General features: G+C 34.3%; 1 protein-coding gene across 5 annotated transcripts in view; it reads right to left on the reverse strand.

Moving 5' to 3' along the window:
• Positions 1-22,576, reverse strand: part of LOC143252750 (rho-related GTP-binding protein RhoE-like) — a 68,384-nt gene that overhangs the window by 39,632 nt on the left and 6,176 nt on the right. For 2 of the 5 annotated variants that reach the window (XM_076505376.1, XM_076505375.1), the window contains exon 1: positions 20,602-21,083. The gene's annotated coding sequence lies outside the window, so the exon portion shown is untranslated. Of the gene's footprint in view, positions 1-11,873; positions 12,112-20,601; positions 21,084-22,576 lie in introns of those variants that run through there. The other 3 variants (XM_076505373.1, XM_076505372.1, XM_076505374.1) reach the window with 3 other exon arrangements.

Raw genomic sequence — 22,576 nt, forward strand, 5'->3', positions numbered from 1 at the left:
TTACATTTCACTGTTTTAAGGACCTGTTTGGAGTTTGAAAGCGAAAAAAACTTAACTAAGCAAGTTCTATGCTCAACGAGTAGACAGCCTTTCAGGTGACATTTTGTTTAAAGCAGCATATCCCAAGGTGTAAGGCGATCCCAAGAGAGTGCAAGTGGTATATTGAAGCACAAGTGACTAGAATATAGTCAAGAGTGAAATAATGCAAAATTAATCATTTTACTATATCTTTCATAATGTAAAATAATGAGTAATTACTACAACACGTAAAGAATTTTAATGTGTATTATATCTTTTTCACTCATTAGAAAAAGTTTTAGGAACACCAATTATTTAAAAGTTTGTTTTGAATTTCGCGCAAAGTTACACGAGGGTTATCCGCACTAGCCGTCCTTAATTTAGCAGTGCAAGACTAGAGGGAAGGCAGCTAGTCATCATCACCAACCGCTAACTCTTGGGCTACTCTTTTTCCAACGAATAGTGGGATTAGCGGTAACATTATAAAGACCTCACGGCTGAAAACAGATCACCTATGGTGCGATGGGGATTCGAACACACAACCCTCAGATTACGAGTCAGGCGCTCAAACCACCGGGCCATGCCGGACCATTTGTTAAAAAGATTCACTGTGAACATCATAATTCGAGGTCGAAACTATGAGCCCACCGCTAGTACAGCGGTATGTCTACGGATTTACAACGCTAAAATCAGGGGTTCGATCCCCTCGGTAGGCTCAGCAGATAGACCAGTGTGGCTTTGCTATAAGAAAAACACACACACTCGAAACTATGAAAATGCAAAAACGTAATGCTGGAAACAATCCACTTTTGAACGTGCTAGCTTTATGATACTTTTATAATCTAAGCGTATTAATGAATGACGTATCACCAACTAGTAATTTCCTCTCACAATACAACTTTTCTCACTTGATATTCCTCGTATCATATCTCAACTGATATTTAATGTAAACATCTCTCGTTATATTTCTTATATGATACTTCAACTTAAATTTAATATCGAAATTACATTTTTTTACATCATACTTTATTTAATGTCGTAAAAAAAAAAAAAGACTTCTCACTATATTCTTGGATGACAAAAAATGAACAACTGCTTATAGCCTTCAGTTGATTACTGAAGTACTCCTAATACAAATAATAAAAACAAAAGAAGGGGCCCCCTCCCCAATGAGACCGCGGCAATTTTACGAATTTACAATGCTTAAATCCGGGACTCAATTCCAAGCCGTGGACCCAACAGATGGCCTAATGTGACTTTACTATAAAACAAACAAATAAAAGAAGAGATAAAAACGTATACCATCAGAACACGATAACATCAAATATGTATTAACGTTCGTAATATTTCGAACTGGGACGCCGTTCCTCTGGTGATCTTAAACTTTCCGTGTCAATACAAAGTGAAAGGTTTATATTTAAATGTTAAAAGAAGGTTGTCTCAAACCGAAGCGTTGTAAACATTAATAGTTTTTGTATGGAGTGGAAATTACTGTATGCTTTAAATAAAAAGCCAGAAATAAAACATTTTGAGTGGATTTTCTTTTTTGATCTTTATAATAACGTTTCGACTAATTGTGTGGTCATCATCCAGTGAACTGTCCTCTATTTTATAATATATTAAAAGTTAGCTTACGAAAAACGACGCCCTAGATCGTGCAAAATGTTCATTACCTAAATGGAAAGTAAGGCCATTAGCGTAACTTTACATTTTTCTACACAACTAGTTTAGATACTTTGACGATATACTTTGTAAATTTGAAGACAACAACCATCAACAGTCAGTCACTTCTACAACACGTAAACAACATTTAATCTAACATAAAATTCACTGATGAAGAGAATGAAAACCAAATTTTAAGTTAAACGAACTGAACTAACGGTTTTAATATCAAAATCAGCTGTACGTTTGGTAATGGTGACAAATAAAAAAAGTAGGTCTCAAGCTATTAGCACGTTATTATGCATTTATAACAGCATTTAATATATACAGCAGCAACAATTCACAATATGAAATAGAATTAATACCTAGTACAATTATCAATAAGTGTCACCTCTCTAAGTCTATTGTCATCAGAACCTTAGCCAGGTATAAAAACAAATTCAATAGCAGGTAAAAAAGGGGTGGATTATAAACTCCACAAAGGAAGCAAAATGGATAAACTCAAACCTACAATTAGGTGTCTCACTATGTCACGGATGTGTAACCAAAGGCATCATAAACACTTAAAAATATGTATAGAATAAATACAATCGAAACAGTAGTCTTCGTTTTTTTTTTTTTCAGGAATCGAGTACTAAAATCAAAGATCACCATTGTTTTGTCAATTTGAACAACAGAAGAATACACGAATGTTAGTACGATAAATATAACAACACTTATATAAGCGAAACCAGACGAACGTAAATGTTAGGATTAAAAGTACAATTCCTCAAAGCACGTTTACGAACACAGCACAACAAATCAATATCCTAGTAATATTAGCAACTTTAAACTATTACGAAAAGAATACATCGTCAATAGAAGATAAAATTAAAGTGTTAATTATTCACGAACTGAAATCTCTCTCTCTCTTTCGTCCTTTAGGTATTTGTATACCCGAGAGGGTCAGGTGCACGTTGACCCCTTTCTCCTTCCTTTACTTTATTTATCACAACGGTTAAATGTATGGATAAATATTACATGAGGGTCTGAGCAACTCGCACTTTCTCAGGCCTCTATCAGGGCAATGGACATGTAATATTCACCAATACATTTGGTGCAAATATATTATTTCTTTCCATAATAAGTTGCACTTTCACTAGAAGGAATTTATTAAGAAACATTTACATAAATTACACTTTCAATGTTTATCAGCGAGTTCCTTACTAATGTGATGCATAGCTTGCAAGTGGTCTTTTTTTAAAATGTTATTTATTTATTCTATTTTAACCTAATGCATAAGTCAACAGGGGAGAGTTGTTTAGGACTATCTTCATCATGTGAGCGGTACCCGTCAAGTTCGCATACTAATTCGTTTTTCCTCCAATTTTTACCAAAGTAATTTATTGTACTATGTAGGAGTCTATCTGTTATTATTGGTATGTTTGAATATTTGTGCATGAACTTTGATGAGGTAGATCTGGGTATATGTCTTCGTGAGTGGTGTATTTTGTATTGTCTGTAGTTTGGTTTTCAATAGTTGTTTGCTTACATTAATTTATGCTGGAGCTGCATAGTCGATTACAGGTCCTATGTATATTTTGTATATCTTTAGAATATTGTCTTCTAATGCTCCACTTTTTTCCAGGTAGACTTTTAGCATAGTTTGTTCTTCGCCAGACTTTAGTTTTAATATTATTTAGATGGCTTATCCACATTAGTTTCGAATTGCAAGTTCATCCTAGAAATTTTGCGGATGTGGCAGACTGAAGGAGTGTTCCATTCATGTAAATCTCTGGTTGTACTTTTTTGTTTGGTTAACTTTGTAAATATGACTAGTTGGGTTTTTTTTATTCTATATTTTTGACAATATTCGCTTATTCTGTTTAATTGTGGTTATATATTTATGGCTGCTATTGCTGGCGTTGGGACACTTTTTCAGACTGTTACATCGTCAACGAACCGTGATGAGTATCCATGATTAGGATCTTTAAGTGACATACTGTTCACATACACGATGAAGAGGATAGGGTTAACCACCACTCTTTGAGGGACGCCAGCTTTTGGAGTAAAGAACTCCGAAAAGGTTCCCTCATTGTTCACTCTACATTTGCTGTTTTCCAGAATATTCGAGATACAGCGAATAATTCCTCGCGATAGTCCCATTTCATCCATACGGAATCGGAATTTGTTCTTCAGGTAAATTTCGATGTTATTTCCAGGAATGTGGAGAGTCTATTACTGATTATACGTTCAAGAATTTTGCCTGCATATCTGGTCAGGCTGAATGGTCGGTAACTGTTTGGTTTATTGGCTGGATTTCCTTCTTTGTGGAACAACATAAATATATTTGCGTGTTTCCAAGAAACTGAGATGTAACCAGGGTAAAGTGACAAATTATAGATTGCTATTAGTTGGTCAAGTAATTTCAGAGTGCCTTTTTTGATGAGGATGGCTTGTATGCCATCATCTCCTGGAGATTTGTTTTTGAACTTTTTACTGCTTGTTTAAGTTCTTGCATTGTGATTTGTTTGGTTAGCAGTATGTTATTGTAGTCGCTTGTAGTATTAGCGTTTCTGTTGTTTATGTTAACTGGAAAAAGTGGTTTATATAGTTCTGTGTGTAATGTTACACGATTGTTTACTTTATTGTAAAAATAACTGTTCATGCCCGAGTAGCTGTGTGTTTTCAAAGTGTTGCTTGAAGGCTTCAGATTTTTTGTTTGAGTGCGATGTGGTGTCGTTATGCTCTAGTGTTGGGTATTTTTTTTTGTAGTTTCTTCGTTGATAAGTCTTTTTAGGTGTGACCAAAATTTCAATATTTTATACAATAGACGACAGTCTACATGATGTTGACCATACGAATGGTCGAAACGTTATTATGAAATTCAATAAATAAAATAATCCACTCAAAAAAACTCTGGACTTTTACTAAAACATATTTAACTTTCACCAGACTTTGTGTATAAATGTCCCTTTTTTCGATTTCATCTTATCAGAGTGACCTTTAAGTGCTTAATTTAAAAAAAAAAAAAGTTGATACAATTAAAAATCAAACGACATATGCTTAAAAGTTCACAGATGGTACTGTAGCACTTGCAAATAACTTAATGTAAAAATAATTTTCAGTCAAAATTACTCAATAAAAACGAATCTAATAAAATGCAAATAACGAAAGTATAGAATACAAACACATACAAATTACATACAAACAGATTAGACTGCTTATTTTTTTCGGGTATTCCCACTAACGTATTTAAGAATATCTACACCCACCGTCTTTATTATTAAATATATCTTTCGGCAAACGGGTTTCAATGAATTAAAAAACAACAACTTTAAAACACATGAAACAATTACTAATACAAGCAACAATCATTTTAATGAAATACAATTCAAAGTTTACGTTACTAAGAGCACAGTTGTAGAAAACAAAACTAGGGTGCGCTATGAATGAGTTGATTGACTGATTGTTTTTGAGTTGACCCCTTTGTAGCAAAAGCTACACAAAAGGGCTATCTGTGCAATGCCCACCACAAATATAGAAACCCGGTTTCTAGTGATGTAAGTCCACAGACTGTGCCACTAGAGGGCCTAAGAATGAAAAAAAAAAAAAGAAGAAGTAATATTTGGATAAATATATATGCAAAAACGGCTCGTTTGGGTTGATAAAATATTTTACATAGAAGAGCGAACAACGTTTGAACCTTCTTTGGTCATCGTCAGGTTCACAAAAAAAGAGGTAACTGACCGGAAGCTGACTACATGTTTGGAAGGGGTTGTGTAACTGAGTGTCGGAATGTAGAGGGCGGTGTTAGATGTTTGAATATACAATTTATTTATTTTATTATATTAATATAAGTATAAAGGTGTTCTTTTGTATTGGTTTATTTTGGGCCTAAGTTGTTGTATAAGTAAGGCTTCTTTAATTTTGCGTTTGTTTATGTTTGTTTCTTTATTTAGTATTTGAGTGTTTTCTATGGTTATGTTGTGTTTATTTGACTTGCAGTGTTCGAAAACGTGTGAAGGTGATTTTTTTGTGTGCTTTGAATCTGGTATCCATTTTTGTACTTGTTTCTCCAATATAGAAGTCGTGGCAGTTATCACATTGTATTTTATAAATAATGTTGGTGTGGTGTTTGTCAGTGTGGTTTTTACATAGTATAGACCTTAGTTTTGTGCCTGGTTTTTGAATAAATTTGGTATTAACTGGAATGTCATATTTTGTTACTAGTTTTATGCCAAATGTTGATTATTTTTCTGCTGATGTCGGGAATATATGGTATGTAGCAGTATATGGTTTCGCGATTTTTTGATTCGCGAGATATATTTACTTTTGTTGGTTGATTTTGCTTTCTGTCCAGGTGTGTGCGTATATTGTTTTCACGGTTTGTGGAGGAAACTTATTGATGTTCATGAAGTATTGTTTTATTTTGTCTAATTCATCGTTAATTTTATCTGGTGAGCGTAGTTTTATGGCTGTGTTTATTTGGTTTCTTAGTATGTTGTGTTTTTGTTTTGTTTCATGTGCCGAGTTCCAAGGAATGTATAGTCCAGTATGGATGATTTTTCGGTGGATTTCTGTTTTGAATTGTGTGTCGGTTCTTGTGATTTTGAGGTTAAGAAATGATATTTGATTGCTTTCTTCCTGTTCACATGTGAAGTTAATGTTGGGATGCATATAGTTAATTGTGTTGGCTTTTTTAATTTTTAGTAGTAATTTGTTTAGTTGAATTTCATGTGTCTTTTTTTGGATTTGTGTGTATTGATTTAAATTTGTTCGTGTCTGATAGGATGTTCTTCAATTTTTGGATGTATTCATTCGTGTTCATTATGACTATAGCGTTACCTTTATCTGCATTTAGAATTTTTATGTTTTTGTCTTGTTTTAGGTTTTTTGTAAGATTGTTTTTTAGCTTTCTGTTTTGTGAAATTATGTTGATGGTTTTGTGAGAAAATTCTTTGAAGAAATCGTTTAAGATGTTGTTTTTAGGTGTTTCTGGAAAATATAAACTTTTAATTTTACCTGGGAAGTTTGGTTGTTGGATGTCAATAAAATTATCTAAGTTGTCTTCTTTCTGTTGGTTGTGTTTGGTTGTTTTTGTTTTCTGTAGAAAGTATCACAAGTCTCCTGGCTTGATCTTCTAAACATGTTTTGATTTCTACGGTTGGAATGTACCTAGGTGCTATTGCGAAGTTGAGTCCTTTGTTAAGTAGATGTATCTCGTCTGTGTTTAACTGTCGGTCGGTTCTGTTAATTATGAGGTTAGTCAACGCACACCACAAATATACGGCATCCCCAAACCTCATAAACCAGATTGTCCATTACGACCAATAATATCCACATATGAATCGTTTAATTACAATCTTGGTAAATACATAGCATAGGCATTCTCCAAATATTTAACATCAGCCACCTCATTTATCAAAGACTCCTTTAATTTAAAGTCTAATCTAAATCAACTTAATCATAAAGCCTTAATGGCCAGTTTCGATGTTATATCCCTCTTTACAGAAGTCCCAACCGCTGAAACCTGCAAGATAGCCTTAGAACTCTATATCCGAGACCCTAACCCAACTATAGACATTCCCAGCAACCAATTAGCAACCCTCATAGAATTCACCACGATAAAGACAAACTTCATGTTCAACAACCCCAACTATATACAAACAAATGGCCTAAGCATGGGCAACCCAGTATCACCAGTTCTAGCCAATATTTTTTATGACACAAGTTGAAACACAAGCAATTAACACAACATTACATCCACCACTATACTGGTACAGATATGTAGATGACACGGTTGCGGGATTCACATCTACAGAACACACACTTAATTGAAAGCAATCAAATATTATTTCTTAACCTCAAAATCACAAGAACCGACACACAATTCAAAACAAAAATCCACCGAAATATCACCCATACTGGACTATACATTCCTTGGAACTCAGCACATGAAACAAAACAAAAACACAACATACTAAGAAACCAAATAAACACAGCCATAAAACTATCTCACCAGATAAAATTAACGATGAATTAGACAAAATAAGACAATACTTCATCAACATCAATAAGTTTCCTCCATAAACCGTGAAAACATTATACGCACACACCTAGACAGAAAGCAAAATCAACCAATAAAAGTAAATATATCTCGCGAATCAAAAAATCACGATACCATATACTGCTACATACCATATATTCCCGACATCAGCAAACAAATAACCAACATTTGGCAAAAACTAGTAAAAAATGTGACATTCCAGTTAATACCATATTTATTCAAAAACCAGGCACAAAACTGAGGTCTATACTATGTAAAAACTACACTGACAAACACCACACCAACATTATTTATAAAATACAATGTGATAACTGCCACGACTTCTATATTGGAGAAACAAGTAGAAAAATGGATACCAGATTTAAAGAACACAAAAAAATCACCTTCACACGTTTTCGAACACTGCAAGTCAAATAAACACAACATAACCATAGAAAACACTCAAATACTAAATAAAGAAACAAACATAAACAAACGCAAAATTAAAGAAGCCTTACTTATACAACAACTTAGGCCCAAAATAAACCAATACAAAAGAACACCTTTATACTTATATTAATATAATAAAATAAATAAATTATATATTCAAACATCTAACACCGCCCTCTACATTCCGACACTCAGTTACACAACCCCTTCCAAACATGTAGTCAGCTTCCGGTCAGTTACCTCTTTCTTTGTGAACCTGAAGATGACCAAAGAAGGTCGAAACGTTGTTCGCTCTTCTATGTAAAATATTTTCTCAACCCAAACGAGCCGTTTTTGCATTGTATATTTCTCTACAAATGGCTTTTCTCGACATCACCGATTAATATTTGGATAATGAAAGTTAAGACAGTCATGCAGGTACAGATACGACAGTTTAGGCATCGAATTATATTAGCAAAAGAGCCAATCGTTTTAAACTAATTAGATTTTATAAAAAAAAAAAAACTTTCTCGTTATTGCGTTTCAATTAGGCTTTATTTTTGTATATTGTTAAGCACAAAGTTACACAATGTTGTGCCCTCTACGAGTATACTCGGTTTGCAACGTTATACGCCCAAATCTTTCAGAAATTCTAAATTTCAACACCAATAATTCAGCTATCAAGAGTAAAGGACCTGTGGACTTTGACACTTTCAAACAAGATCTCGGATCAAAGCTTTATGCAAAACAAAAAATGTTTAAGTGCTTATTTGAATGCTCGCAAAGCATAATTACATTTCACTCGGGGAAACTCGGAATACAAATGCAGTTTGGTGATTAAGTTTCTTTTAGTTTATCCAGTATGAAAGGCCTGGCATAGCCAAGTGGTTGAGTTACTCGAATCGTAATCCGAGGGTCGCGGGTTCGAATCCCCGTCACACCAAACATGCTCGCCCCCTTCAGCCGTGAGGACGTTAAGTGACGGTCAATCGCACTATTCGTTAGTAAAAGAGTAACCGAGAGTTGGCGGTGGGCAGCGATAGCTAGCTGCCTTCCCTTTACTCTTACACTGTTAAATGAGGGACGGCTAGTGCAGATAGCCTTCGTATAGCTTTGCGCGAACTTCAAAACAAACCATTGTAGTATGTAAAGCACTGCAATGCACAATTAACCTGACGTTACTGACGAGTTCTTGACTGAATTTTAAATTTCATACAAAAAGCTGCTTAGATCACGACATGAAATGAAAAACAAACTGTTTCTATTCAACATTCTACAATGGTTCCATAACTTTTTATACTATTCGAAAGGCATCTAGAAAGCGAGCGAGAAAATAGTTTTAAAAATCAGTTTCTAGTCATCTTATAAACTGAGGAATCGTTCATAATGTTCAACACAAATATCAGAGGATAAACTTTCAAAGTCGTTTTCCAATTCTTTACTTCTTTTTGTATTAAACACTGACTTAGTATTACACCACACAAAATATAGTGCACTCCAACGAGTCTGTTTTTCTTTTATTTCTTGTATCATAATTGACCACAAATTCTAAGTACATTAAGATAAGCTTTCCGTAACCGCTTCAAAATATTTTTCATTAACTCATTACTTTTTATTTCCCGTTTTGAAAGGTGCCTTGTATCTATATTTCCCGTATCGTACTTTAACTTAGATTTTGATTCCTAGAATACATTTTCTTACTACATTTCGTGACGATATTTTGACTTGTGTTTAACATCGAGAAATACTTTTTACTGCGTTTCTTGCTTCAAAATTTACCCAGTATATATTACGTCGTAAAATAGTCTTGGACATAAAGTTAAGCATGTCAAAATCGATTTAAAGTGTTCCCATTTTCTTTTTATGTATTTCTTCATTATCGTCAATTAGGCTTATCACATGATGCAGAACTCAAATCAATTAATAACGATTTTCGTCTTTATTTTTTTTTATTCGCACAATCTATCACCATTTTAGTAGCAGTTATAACTCGAAATATGGCTAATGCACTTTCACAATGTCTAGTTCACTTCACAGCTGTAGTTCTTTTACATTGATTATAAAACCATCACAATAACTAGAATAACAAATACATGCAGAAATAAAAGCATCCAAATTTATCGTAATAATTTCTTTTCATTAATCGTCAGTAAATACTTTACTTTGAAAAACACATACTGAAAAGTATCTTAAATATACAAAATAAACGTATAATTTCATCAGTTTTTCGTCTTCGAGAATTAGAATACTTACTTCCAATCTAATCGAGCAGTTTCTCGTTTGATTTAAAACAAGTTTACTCAGCTTTTAAATCAACTCTTACACTCTTATTTTTATTATTTAAAACACTAATCAAAATTACGATTATTATTTTTGTGAACCATGTTCGTAATCAACAGTTCCTCTATGGTTCGTACTACTTCCATTGTAATTTCCCTTTGGAGAGTTGACTTCGTATTATACAATTGGTTTTAATCAGTCTGTATCGATCCATACTGAAATAACAATTTACCGTAAAGACTATTTTGAATTTACCATCATAAGTCTACCTGATTGTTCTTTAAACTACCATAGAAGACCCGCGCTTCACTCCATGATTTAAAGCCTACAATCATGATCCAAAGATGCCCCAGTGACATCAATAGCTACTACAAATGGAGGCCACGCTCGAATTCCGTCAGAATACTCACCGGTGGAACTTGAGAACATGTGCCAAGTTTACTCTCGCTGAAGTTTAAAGTGAGAGTATGAACAAAGTTTCTAACATGTCGTCCCATAAATACCGATGGGAAGCAGAAATATAAAACTCCAATGCCATATCCAAATTAAACGATCCTAAACACATTCACTTACTCGCGTGTAGGCCACGATTTATAGTTCCCTACCCTTCCTGGTAAAAGTTACACCGTATTATAGATAAGACACCCAAAGGGCCACTCCCAATCCGTATGAAAAATTTGTCCTGCTAGCTCAAAATGTGGGGCCCGGCATGGCTAAGCGTGTTAAGGCGTTCGACTCGTAATCCGAGGGTCGGGGGTTCAAATCCCGGTCGCACCAAACATGCTCGCCCTTTCAGCCGTGGGAGCGTTATAATGTGACGGTCAATCCCACTATTCATTGATAAAAGAGTAGCCCAAGAGTTGGCGGTGGATGGTGATGACTAGTTACTTTTCCTATCGTCTTACACTGCTAAATTAGGGGCGGCTAGCGAAGATAGCCCTTGAGTAGCTTTGCGCGAAATTCAAAACAAACAACCAGTGTGGGGGCAGTTGCGAGTAGATAAGCAGAAAAATAAATTAACACTTAACGTAAAATAATATAGGATCGTCTTTTAAAATGAATAATTATTAACGGGGTTACTATAAAACACACAGTAAAACAAATTAATATACCAATACATTGATTGTTCAATGGCTGGTTTTAAAACAAATATTTTGCACCAGTTCTTTTATGCTAATTATTATTGTCTTTTAGTAATTGTTGACAAATAACAAAATATTTTAATTTTTTTATACATTTTTTCTTTTCTATTTCATTTAAACACTAAGCCAGTATAATATTTTAAAATTATAAATATACTGTTTTAAAATACATTTTATACCGGAATATGAAAAAAGAACTAATGAATACATGGTATTTTCTTTTCTATGAAGACATCCATACGCCACTCGAATAATATAAGGAAGTTTTATTAGAAGTATGGCTAAATAAGAGTTTTTGACACGAATTCACTCACCTAAAGTGTGATAAAGCAAAGAAACGTTCTTGGAGCTACGAAGCAAGTCGCTCTTCTCATCTAAAGTCAACGTCTATAACCTAAGAGATAGGAAAGCTGCTCTCACTGTCCGTTATGGATGTAACTGTCTTTATATTTCTTTGGGTGATGGAACCGTTCGATTACCAACCTTCTGGAGGTAGCCAAGTAAACGGGCGTGAAGGGGAAAAAAGTTCTCTTGACTCAAGCAATGACAGATCTAGTGGTGATTAATAGAATTCTATTTGGAAAAGAATGTCAACCAACAGATGGAAAGCATATATGAATTGAAAACGGTTACATTCTACTGACGGTCTCCTCGACAGCCTCGTGTTTTCATTTCTTCAGTGCATATTGAAGTATAAAAAGACATTTAATACTATTAATAAATGATCTTATAACTTCAAGTTTGTTATTTTTGAGTTTTTTTAGTTGGACTCTCAAATTTTCAATTTACAACATTTTCAGGAGAGTTCCACCAAAACAAAATTGTAACTGAAAAGACGAAATTTCAATTGGTTTAAATGGTGAATTATAATCGAATATACGGTGCGTTTCTCCAGCGTGGATTTAATATGTTAACTAGTAATCAGCGCTTATTATTATTATTATTTTTTATTTTACAACATTTTGAGGAGAGTCCACCAAAACACAAACCGTAACTGAAAACACAAAACTTCAATTGGTTTAAATAGTGAATTATAATCAAATATACGGTGCGTTTTTCCAGTGTGAATTTAACATGTTAGCTAATAATTAACGCTTATTATTAAAAGAATTATATTTTTCATGTAATAAACTACTACCTGAAATTCTATAGTCTTCATACTGAAATAACAAATTATGATGAAAAAATTATAATTATAGGCGCCATTCTTTGTCTCTTCATCTATGGTCGAAGATGTTCTACAAGCTTATTTCAGTTTTCTGTCATTGTACTTGGTGGTTTTCGTAAGCATTTGTACAAAGAATGGTGTATTCACGTCAAGTGTTGTTTGTACATGATTAGTTAAAGTATTTGCATTTGCGTTTCATGTTTTTACAAAGAGTCAATGTGTACTCCTATCCTTATGTGTAAGGTTTTTCCAATTTTTCAAATGTACTTATGATCGCACTTTACATGTTAACTAGAAAATAACACTGGCAACAAGACACCTATCTTTAGACTACAAACACCTTTTTTTCAAAATAATTGGTGTTATAACATTACAAGGTAGAGTATTAAAATTTTAAAATTTGGTTTTGAGGGTTTCACCTGCCCACTCTATAAACATCGTGTTTTATTGACTGTAAAATTTTCATACTTATCACAAACTTCTGATCAAAGCAAATTAAATGTTAGAAATAAATAACCCAACAAGTAAGATTGCTAATGTACTATCGGTCTAATTACACGCACAGAATTCATAAATCGAACACTTATAATAATCGAAAAGCACTGATTCATCAAACAGTTAAATAACTTTACTGTTACTAATATTCTCGGGCGTAACCTTCAGTCCCCCCCAAAAAAAAAACTTTCACGACATCCCTTCAACTTAGGAAATTTAGTCTTAAATTCATGCGCTAATCTAACAAATCAAAATAACCTTTATGACAGAAAATATAAGGAATAAAAAACTATAAACAAAGGTAATATATTATGTATTCAACATTTTAATCGAAGGAGGCATAGAATAGCAGTTTATTTACATGATTTATAAAAGCACCATTACTCGGATGCAGTCTGGACGCACTGACCAGTCGGTTATACCTGACCCACTTAGTTCAGAATAGAGTGGAGTAGAATTTGCGGTTCTCATAACTTTACAGAATTTATGGTATCAAATTCATTTTAGGCTTGAATATAATACAAAATACTTATTATTCCTGCACTATAGTTTATCAAAAAGTCTGATGCTCTTCATACACTAATAATTTTTTTATTTGTTTTTTAACTTCATGCAAAGCTACACGAGGGCTATCTGCGCTAGTCGTCCCTAATTTAGCAGAGTAAGAATAGAAGAAAGGCAGCTAGTCATCACCACCCACCGTCAACTTTTGGACTACTTTCTTACCAATGAATAGTGGTATTGACCTTAACTTATAACGACTCCACACATGATAAGGCGAACATGTTGGTGTGACAGGAATTCGAACCCGCAACCCTCAGATTACAAGTAGAGTGCCTTAACCACCTGGCCATGCAGGACCACATTAGTAAGTTAAGTGAACACTAATTATTTTCATAAGAAGAGTGTCTTAGCAACATTTTTTTTCAATAGGATAAAATTTATATGAAATAGTCGGTTTACTTTTATGGCAGATGAATATTTTAGTAACTTGTGTGGATACTTGTATGAAGCTACCTGCATTGGACATCCCTGATGATAAAATACAGAAAAGTCGTTAGTGAACTGTAAACATCGCGAACTGTAATTGAATGCTGAGATCTGATCGTCAGTCTTATCTTCCCCATCAATCGCAGCGCGATTTTGCGGCAACGAAACACAAACCACGGACCTTCACGTTCACATTCCAACATGTTTACCATCAAGACACGCGTAGTTCCCATACGAAAGTGTTGAACTACATATATAACCTTGAACTTTATATACAAACGTTAATACGACCGTTGAAGAAGTCGAGTAATTAGAACAATTCTTGTAATTGCCATATATAAAAACATCACAGAACTATTATTAATAACCTGTACGCTTTTTAATGTAGTTGTAATATTAATTGCACGATTCCATAATACAGTTAATTTCTGTCTGTAAACCTCTATATTAAAGAACAGACTAGTGTCATATAATGTATTCTGGTTTTTTCATGTGCCAAATTTGATTATATATTTTCATAGATTCACTTCAGCATCGCAAAAGCGAACGAGGTTTTCCCATAATACTATGCATGAATCGTCGCGATGCGTCGCCACTTACTAGGTAATTTTATTTGATGTACATAAAACTTACTTCTTTATGTTTCTCAGATTCGCTAACAATGTATTTCGTTTGTTTATAATTGAGCACAAAGTTCCACAATGGGTTACCTGTGTTCTTCTCATCACGGGTATCCAAACCCGGATTCTGGGGCTTAAGTCTGCAGACATGCCGAAGTGCCACTGCGGAGCACTAACAATGTAAATGGAAAAATGTACATTTTAAAATGGGATTTGGGAATTTTGTCTTGTTTTTCAGTAAGGTTTTGATCCTTAAAGCAAAATTTATATTTACTAAAAAATAATAGATATTATTTAAAATTTCTGTTGTATGTTTCAGTACTTCGAATACATAAAAGGTCTTATCTTCGCACAGCCGTCCCTAATATTGCACTCACATAGGGAAAGCAACTATTTAATACCACCCACTCATTCTTGTCTAATCGAAGAGTTTGATTTGTCCATCACTGGTATAATGGCCTCAAAGCGCGAATGTGTTGTTACGGTATCGGGGCGCGAGCCATGAATCATCTTATTGGACTACTAGTCCGAGCACGCCAACTACTAGGTCATTCCCAGTCTACAATGAAATCGTCTTATTCGAAGAGATGCAATATTACTCGAGCATTAACACAATGTTGTGATAAGCCTACTATTCTTGATGACGAGAAACCCACTTGAAGTAAAAATGTATCTTAGGACGGCTGGTATGGGTATTAACACCTACTAATAAGCATAGAACAACGTTTTGACCTTCTTAGGTGATACGCAGTCGAAACGTTGTTCTCTGCTTTATTAGTAAGTGTTAATACCAATAGCAGCCGTCCTAAAATACATTCAAACTTATTATTCTGTTTATTTCTCTTACAGTTTGTTACAGACTCCCACACATGTTCTCATCATCAAAAAAAGGTGATCATTTTTTGAAAATCAAAGTGATAGTTAAGTAATTTTATTTTTAGATCATTTATATTTCTGCTTTGATAGATTCATGGATGACCGTAATGTCACGATCACATGCTCCCGTACCACATGATTTAGTATAATGTTCCATAGGTCTTAAGTTGAAGGACAAACTGAATCTTGAAGTTATACATACTAATAATTTATATTTTTAATAAGTACCATTATACTACATCTATACGTCTGTAATATATGAAGAAAGTAAATAGAAAATAGTTTCTATATGTTTTAACGTAAAATATTATGTGATGGAAAATTCTTAAGCTATTTTACACATGTATAACTGATAGTTCAAAACGTCGATATTTAGCGAAACTACATAATTACAAAATTGAGGGGAAACGAGGCAACTGAAGCTTCACAACTACTGACAAAATTATGGTCGTGAATAAATAATGTATTTGTAAAACTATAGTTGTCTCGTTTTCCCCTCAATTTTGTAATATAATTCAAGAGGTGATAAGCAGATATAGAACATAAAAAACCAGTAATCACAACATGTTTAATTGATCTGCTTCCCACGTAAAGTTTGGGCACGCTACCGTAAACATCAGTTTCAAACGTCATTATAACACGTTAACTTGAGATTGTGAATTCAAACATAAGTAGTTCATAACCGATGTGATTAGTAAATGCACCTAGCAAGCAGCCCAAGTTTGTTTGTTTGTTTTTGAATTTCGCGAAAAGCTACACGAGGGCTATCTGCGCAAGCCGTACCTAATTTAGAAGTGTAAGACTAGAGGGAAGGCACTAGTCATCTCCACCCACCGCCAACTCTTGAGCTACTCTTTTACGAACAGCTAGTAGGATTACCCCTCACATTATAAAGCCCCCAGGGCTGAAAGGGCGAGCATCTTTGGTGTGACAGGGATTCGAACCCACGACCCTCAGATTACGAGTCGAGCGCCTTAACCATCTGGCCATGTTGAGCCTCAAGTCTTTGAACCGAATAACGGAGCTGCTTGCCACTTTTATAACGCGCTCACAGTGGACCCAATTCGATGGCGTCATGTCTCGAGTCTGAATCTCGTTTCGCAACCCGACACATTAACAACTAGTTACTTTATTCAGTACAAGGTTATTTATGGTTATGCCACAAAACTGGCTTTAGTCATTAACCACCGGGTTGCTACAACTACTTAAAAAGTTTTTGTTACAAAGACCTTTGAGTTAATTACCTGTGCAATTATAACTGATCAAACACTAGTACAGAAAGTACGTGCATAAACAACTTTATTGTTGCGGCCTAAATTAAGTTTCGTAAACACGCAATATAGATGTGGTTTCGTAAACTTGACATCGACGTTATAACAAGCCTGCAATTGCTACGCAGTAACAGAGGTCTCTTTCAGCACGAATGGCTGCACGATTGCTCCACTAACCTGTTAATGAGCATGGTAAGAAACCTAGCATAACCACACCTACAGATTCCTCGATCTTCTAGCCCACAACATTCGTAGCAATTAGTTCTATATAAGACCTATCATTTTCCTGGCCAAGCTCCTTAATTAATCAATAGAAAAGTAGAGATATCACGCGCGTATAATTACAGGATTAAATTACTAAACAAACACTTGGAGTTGAAAGCGAATAAGAAAAGACACTTTAACCGCTCGGTTATGTTAACACGGGATGAATTTCAACAATCAAGATGTTGTATACTTTTCATAAATTGAATGTGAATAAAACATGACTTGTCATTATGTAAATTCGATTATAAGAATATGTATTAATCGCTTTTGCTGCGTCAACATACCTATAAATACTAAGAACGACATAAAAGAAATACGAAACGTTCGTGGGTTGTGAAAAATACAGTCTGAAAGGTTTTTTTTTTCCCATTGTTTTAATGAGCGACATTTTGTTCAAGCTACAAGCACCAATGGCGTATTAACACACATAAAATAATTCGGCTAAACAATAATGAAAGAGAGAATGAACATTCGAGTAAGCAGTCAGGAGGAAGGGAAAATATTTTATACATTATCGATTGCTAGCTAGCTTTGGAATACATATCTTGGTTCTATTGTTTTATATTGGCGATGTAGATATTCACAAAGTTTTAAAGCGGATTTCTTTTTGTATTTAGTAAAGATAAAAAACGAAAGGAAAAGAAACTATTTTTAACAGTATAGTTTTTGTAGCTGGTTGAATGTGTGTAATACCTTACTGCGTTGCTATGTCTTCATTTTTGCACTTGTAGTTAAAAAAAAAAGTGGCTCTATACATTTCAAATGTTATACAAAAATCTTAAACCACTTATCGATGTTGGTTTGTAACGCAAAGCTTTGCTATGAGCTATTCCAAGTATTTGTACTCTCTCCAGGCGATTTTCTCTATGAACTTATAAAACATTTAAAAATCGAAACTTCAGGTTGCTTAGCCAACTAGCTTACGATAAAAATACAATAATTTAATCATATTTGTAGATGGTAAAACAATCTTCGTAAGATTCTATTCACATTGAGAGGTTACAACATATTTGATAGTGGTATTCGAGGATAAAGCAACGTATAACCCATATAGAAACTGGATAAACATCGAATTTTTCTTTTTGTAAAATATCTATCACAGATACACGGCATATTCAGGCAAACTTGTGTTTTATCAAAAGATATTCGATCTATCTTGATCAAAATCGACCAGAAACACCCTCTGCGTTTCCTTACACAAATTATAATGTAAAATATCAGAATTACTCTCAACAGAAACCTGTCTTTCTGAAATGTTCGATTTTCTGGAAGATGGTCACAAAGTTATTGATTTTTCTAATGAACAAAAATACTCATTACAACTGGATAACAAATCACTCGGTATTTGGGTATAACGTGAAACTGTCATTTGCATTTTTTTCTTTATATATATATATATATATATATATGACATATAACTTTGCTTTATTAATTTATTAACATGTCCTTTCCTCACGGAATAAAGAAAGTACTTGTATATTACACCATAAAGTGAACAAGTACTCGTGTACTTCTCCTTAAATCAAAGTTTCATGGGATAAAATAGAGAGAGAATAATTCGCTTTAAAAAACCTGTCTAAGATGAGATGGTCATACGTCTGTTTTGTATATTTTCATAAGAACAAACCATGACCTTGTGGATTTGATATATCAGACCTGACATATCAGAACAATCTATGAAATACATAACAAACAGATACATGAAATTTTAGTTATTTGTCCAAAAACATTGATTCGTAAAGAAAACCATTACTGATCATCTACTGACGACTTTGGTTATGCAACACATTCGAATGTGAAGGAATTACTATAGTTCTAATCACTGTGGAAAGAAGCAATTTTCATTATTCTGGTTGCAGTTTTTGCGAGAAAAAATGAAGTTTCGCATTCTTTGGTTATTGTTTACAAAACATGATGTTTCAGTCCAAAAACACACGAAAAATTAAAAGCAATATTAACATTACATATTTTGTTTAAAGTGCCTTTAAAACATCAAGCGTGTATATATATATATATACACACACGTATATATAAACCGTTTTGCTCCATTCCAATAACATTTTATCTAGTACTGCACAAGAGCTTGATTACGGTATGCAGTACCATGCAAGTGTTGAATATGCAGTACTAAACACGTGCTTTGTTGTCTTAGGCAGTGTTACACAAATACTTGATTATGCAGTACTACAAAAGTTATTTTATTACTTGATGCAGTATTACACGAGTGTTTGATTATTTCATGTAATATTACACGTGACGTTACTGCTTTATGTAGTACTACACTTTGTTTTATTGCTTTAACCCTTTGACTGCAACCTGTACACTGTATATAGCACACTTGCATTCAACTGCCAGAGGCGGACAGTACCCTATAAGTTAAATCTGCAGTCAATGGGTTGAATACAATTATTTATCAATGTACAAAATCCGAAGATAATATTACTTAGAGATGATTGTTATGATTTTTAAAACTATAAATAAATGCACGACTTCCTCATCTACATGTACTGCCTTGAGTAAATGCTAACAAAACGGATCTAAAAAACCGAAAATTAATTGAGGTAAACTAGCTTGCCATATTTCTTGTACAAGACTTACTTCCTGTCTTCCTCTCTGTCTAGCCACGTGAATATACGTATGTAATGTATGTATAATATTGGAAAGATTTGAACGATAGTAAATTAGTAGATTGTTTGTTTGTTTTGGAGTTAAGAACAAAGCCACACAATGGTTTATCTGCACTTTTCTCACCACGTGTATTGAAACACGGTTTCTAAGTTCGCAGACTAGTACTCGAGGGCTATCTGTGCTAGCCGTCCCTAATTTAGCAGTGTAAGACTAGAGGGAAGGCAGCTAGTCATCACCACCCACCGCCAACTCTTGGGCTACTCTTTTACCAACGAATAGCGGGATTGACCGTCACATTATAACGCCCTCACGGCTGGGAGAGTGAGCATGTTTGGCGCGACTCAGATTACGAAGCGCACGCCTTAACGCGCTAGGCCATGCCAGGCCCCGCAGACTAGGAGCGTTTTCATTACATAAGACAACTTCTTGTATAATTAATTTTGGTCTAACTTATACTGAGCGAATTAGATTAAATTTGACACCTACCGCAAAAACGATACATATGAACGAACGAATAGTTTTACAATTGGCATACAAAAAACAACATGCAACTTGAGCTACAGGGTAAAGTTCTACCTATGACTCGTAATTTGGAAATAATGTTTCGTTAAATTTCAACAAGTTAGTCATTGACCAAATAACTATTTTCATAGAATTGTTGCGAAGCTTATTACATTCGTGTTATCTTCCACGGTGTAATAAAAATTTATTAAACAATTGTACTTACTGTATATTGGAAAGATAAGATTCCTGTACGTATATTTCGAACGTGCGGACAACGAAACTGTATGGGCAATGTGAAGTCCTTAGATAGTAACAGACTATAGTACTTTATAATACGCTTAACAAACGGCACAGTACATGAACGTTCACACGTGGCTGAAAACAACGTATTTTGTTTTTAATGTACTTTTTATGATTATAAGGCACAAAATAACTACGAAAAAGAAGGAAATTTGAAATTTAAGATGCAAAAAGGCTTCGAATATAACTCAATGTTCTCTCCACGCCGATCCGAGGCGGGAACTGTCAACTGAATAAGCGCTGAAACTCCACCAGCACGATTTGGGGGAAAGATCCATTTTCCTATGGGTGAAGACACAGATATGAAAGGAGAAAAATGGTTCGGCCAATCTTTGAACAGTCGACCAGAAGCCATCATGTCAACATACTCCGTTATACTCCGAATAGTCTTGTTTAAAACTGTACAATATCTACATATATAGCAATAAAAACTTATATATTGTGAGCGTATATATTCAACAACAGTTAATTCAATACGAAACATTCAAATAAATATCATGTTTATTGCTCGCTGTGTAGAATGTGTCAAGCAAGTAGCAAATGCATCGACAAATTAGTTGCGTGTGATTTTTTTTCCAAGAATCGCATTGTCGTATGTTAAAAAATAAACAATTTCCAGGCATTTATCAAACATTCATGTTTACGAAAACTCTTTATAGATTTCAACACTAAAAGTATCAACATTTTTTCGAGTTTATAAAATTATAAGGGTTTGCCGATATTCATAGCTATAAAAATATATCACCATTTTTTCTAACATCTCAAATTGTTAACATAGTGAGTAATATAATATTCTCTCCCAGTGGCTCAGCGGTATGTCTGCGGAATTACAACACTAAAAACCGGGTTTCGATACCCGTGATAGACAGAGCACAAATAGCCCATTGTGTAGCTTTGTGCATAATTCAACAACAACAATATAATATTAATAAAGTTGATATTTATAACAGAGAGAAATACCTTGGTGGAAGAATATTGAAGTTTCTAGACGATAAATAAACATTATATAAATATTCAGTTTACTACAAACTGCTGACTTGAATTAAACTATAAATTCTATAAGTAGCCTAATTAATAAACTAGAACAGAGCTAACCTAGGCACATAAATTAGTCTAGTTTTAATTCTGGAAGTGTGTTATATAAAAGTAAATAATTTTGATATACTGATGAATAACAGAATAAAAAAATAATAACAGAAACTAAAAATTGTTTGTTTGTTTTTCAATTTCGCACAAAGCTACTCGAGGGCTATCTGTGCTAGCCGTCCCTAATTTAGCAGTGTAAGACTAGAGGGAGGGCAACTAGTCATCACCACCCACCGCCAACTCTTGGGCTACTCTTTTACCAACGAATAGTGGGATTGACCGTCACATTATAACGCCCCCACGGCTGAAAGGGAGAGCATGTTTGGTGCGAGCGAGATTCGAACCCGCGACCCTCGGATTATGAGTCGAATGCCTTAACACACTTGGCCATGCCGGGCCAAAACTAAACATACGGGAAGGTACTTGGAATATGCGGGGCTTATTTGAAAGGAGTTCTAACATTTTTATGCACTCTAAATATTCATGTGATTTGTTTCCTCCATATTTTTTTTTCTAACTACACACTTCGGTAGAAGGCATTAAAAACAATATACGCTATTGTATGATTGAAAATTACCAATGCAAAGTAAATGTAACGTTGTAATGCAAACAAATGGTCTATGTACACCTTCCAGAACGTTATATTATCTCCAATTGCACTGGACTTTGACTTTACTTTGCTCTCTCTCTTTCCTGGTCCGGCAGGTGGGTCAAGGTGTTCGACTTGTAATCTGAGGGTCGCGGGTTCAAATCCCGGTCGCACCAAACATGCTCTCCCTTTCAGCCGTGGGGGCGTTATAATGTTACAATTA

The sequence above is a fragment of the Tachypleus tridentatus genome, chromosome 6 (genome assembly GCF_004210375.1).
Source record: "Tachypleus tridentatus isolate NWPU-2018 chromosome 6, ASM421037v1, whole genome shotgun sequence".
NCBI classification, from domain to species: domain Eukaryota; kingdom Metazoa; phylum Arthropoda; class Merostomata; order Xiphosura; family Limulidae; genus Tachypleus; species Tachypleus tridentatus.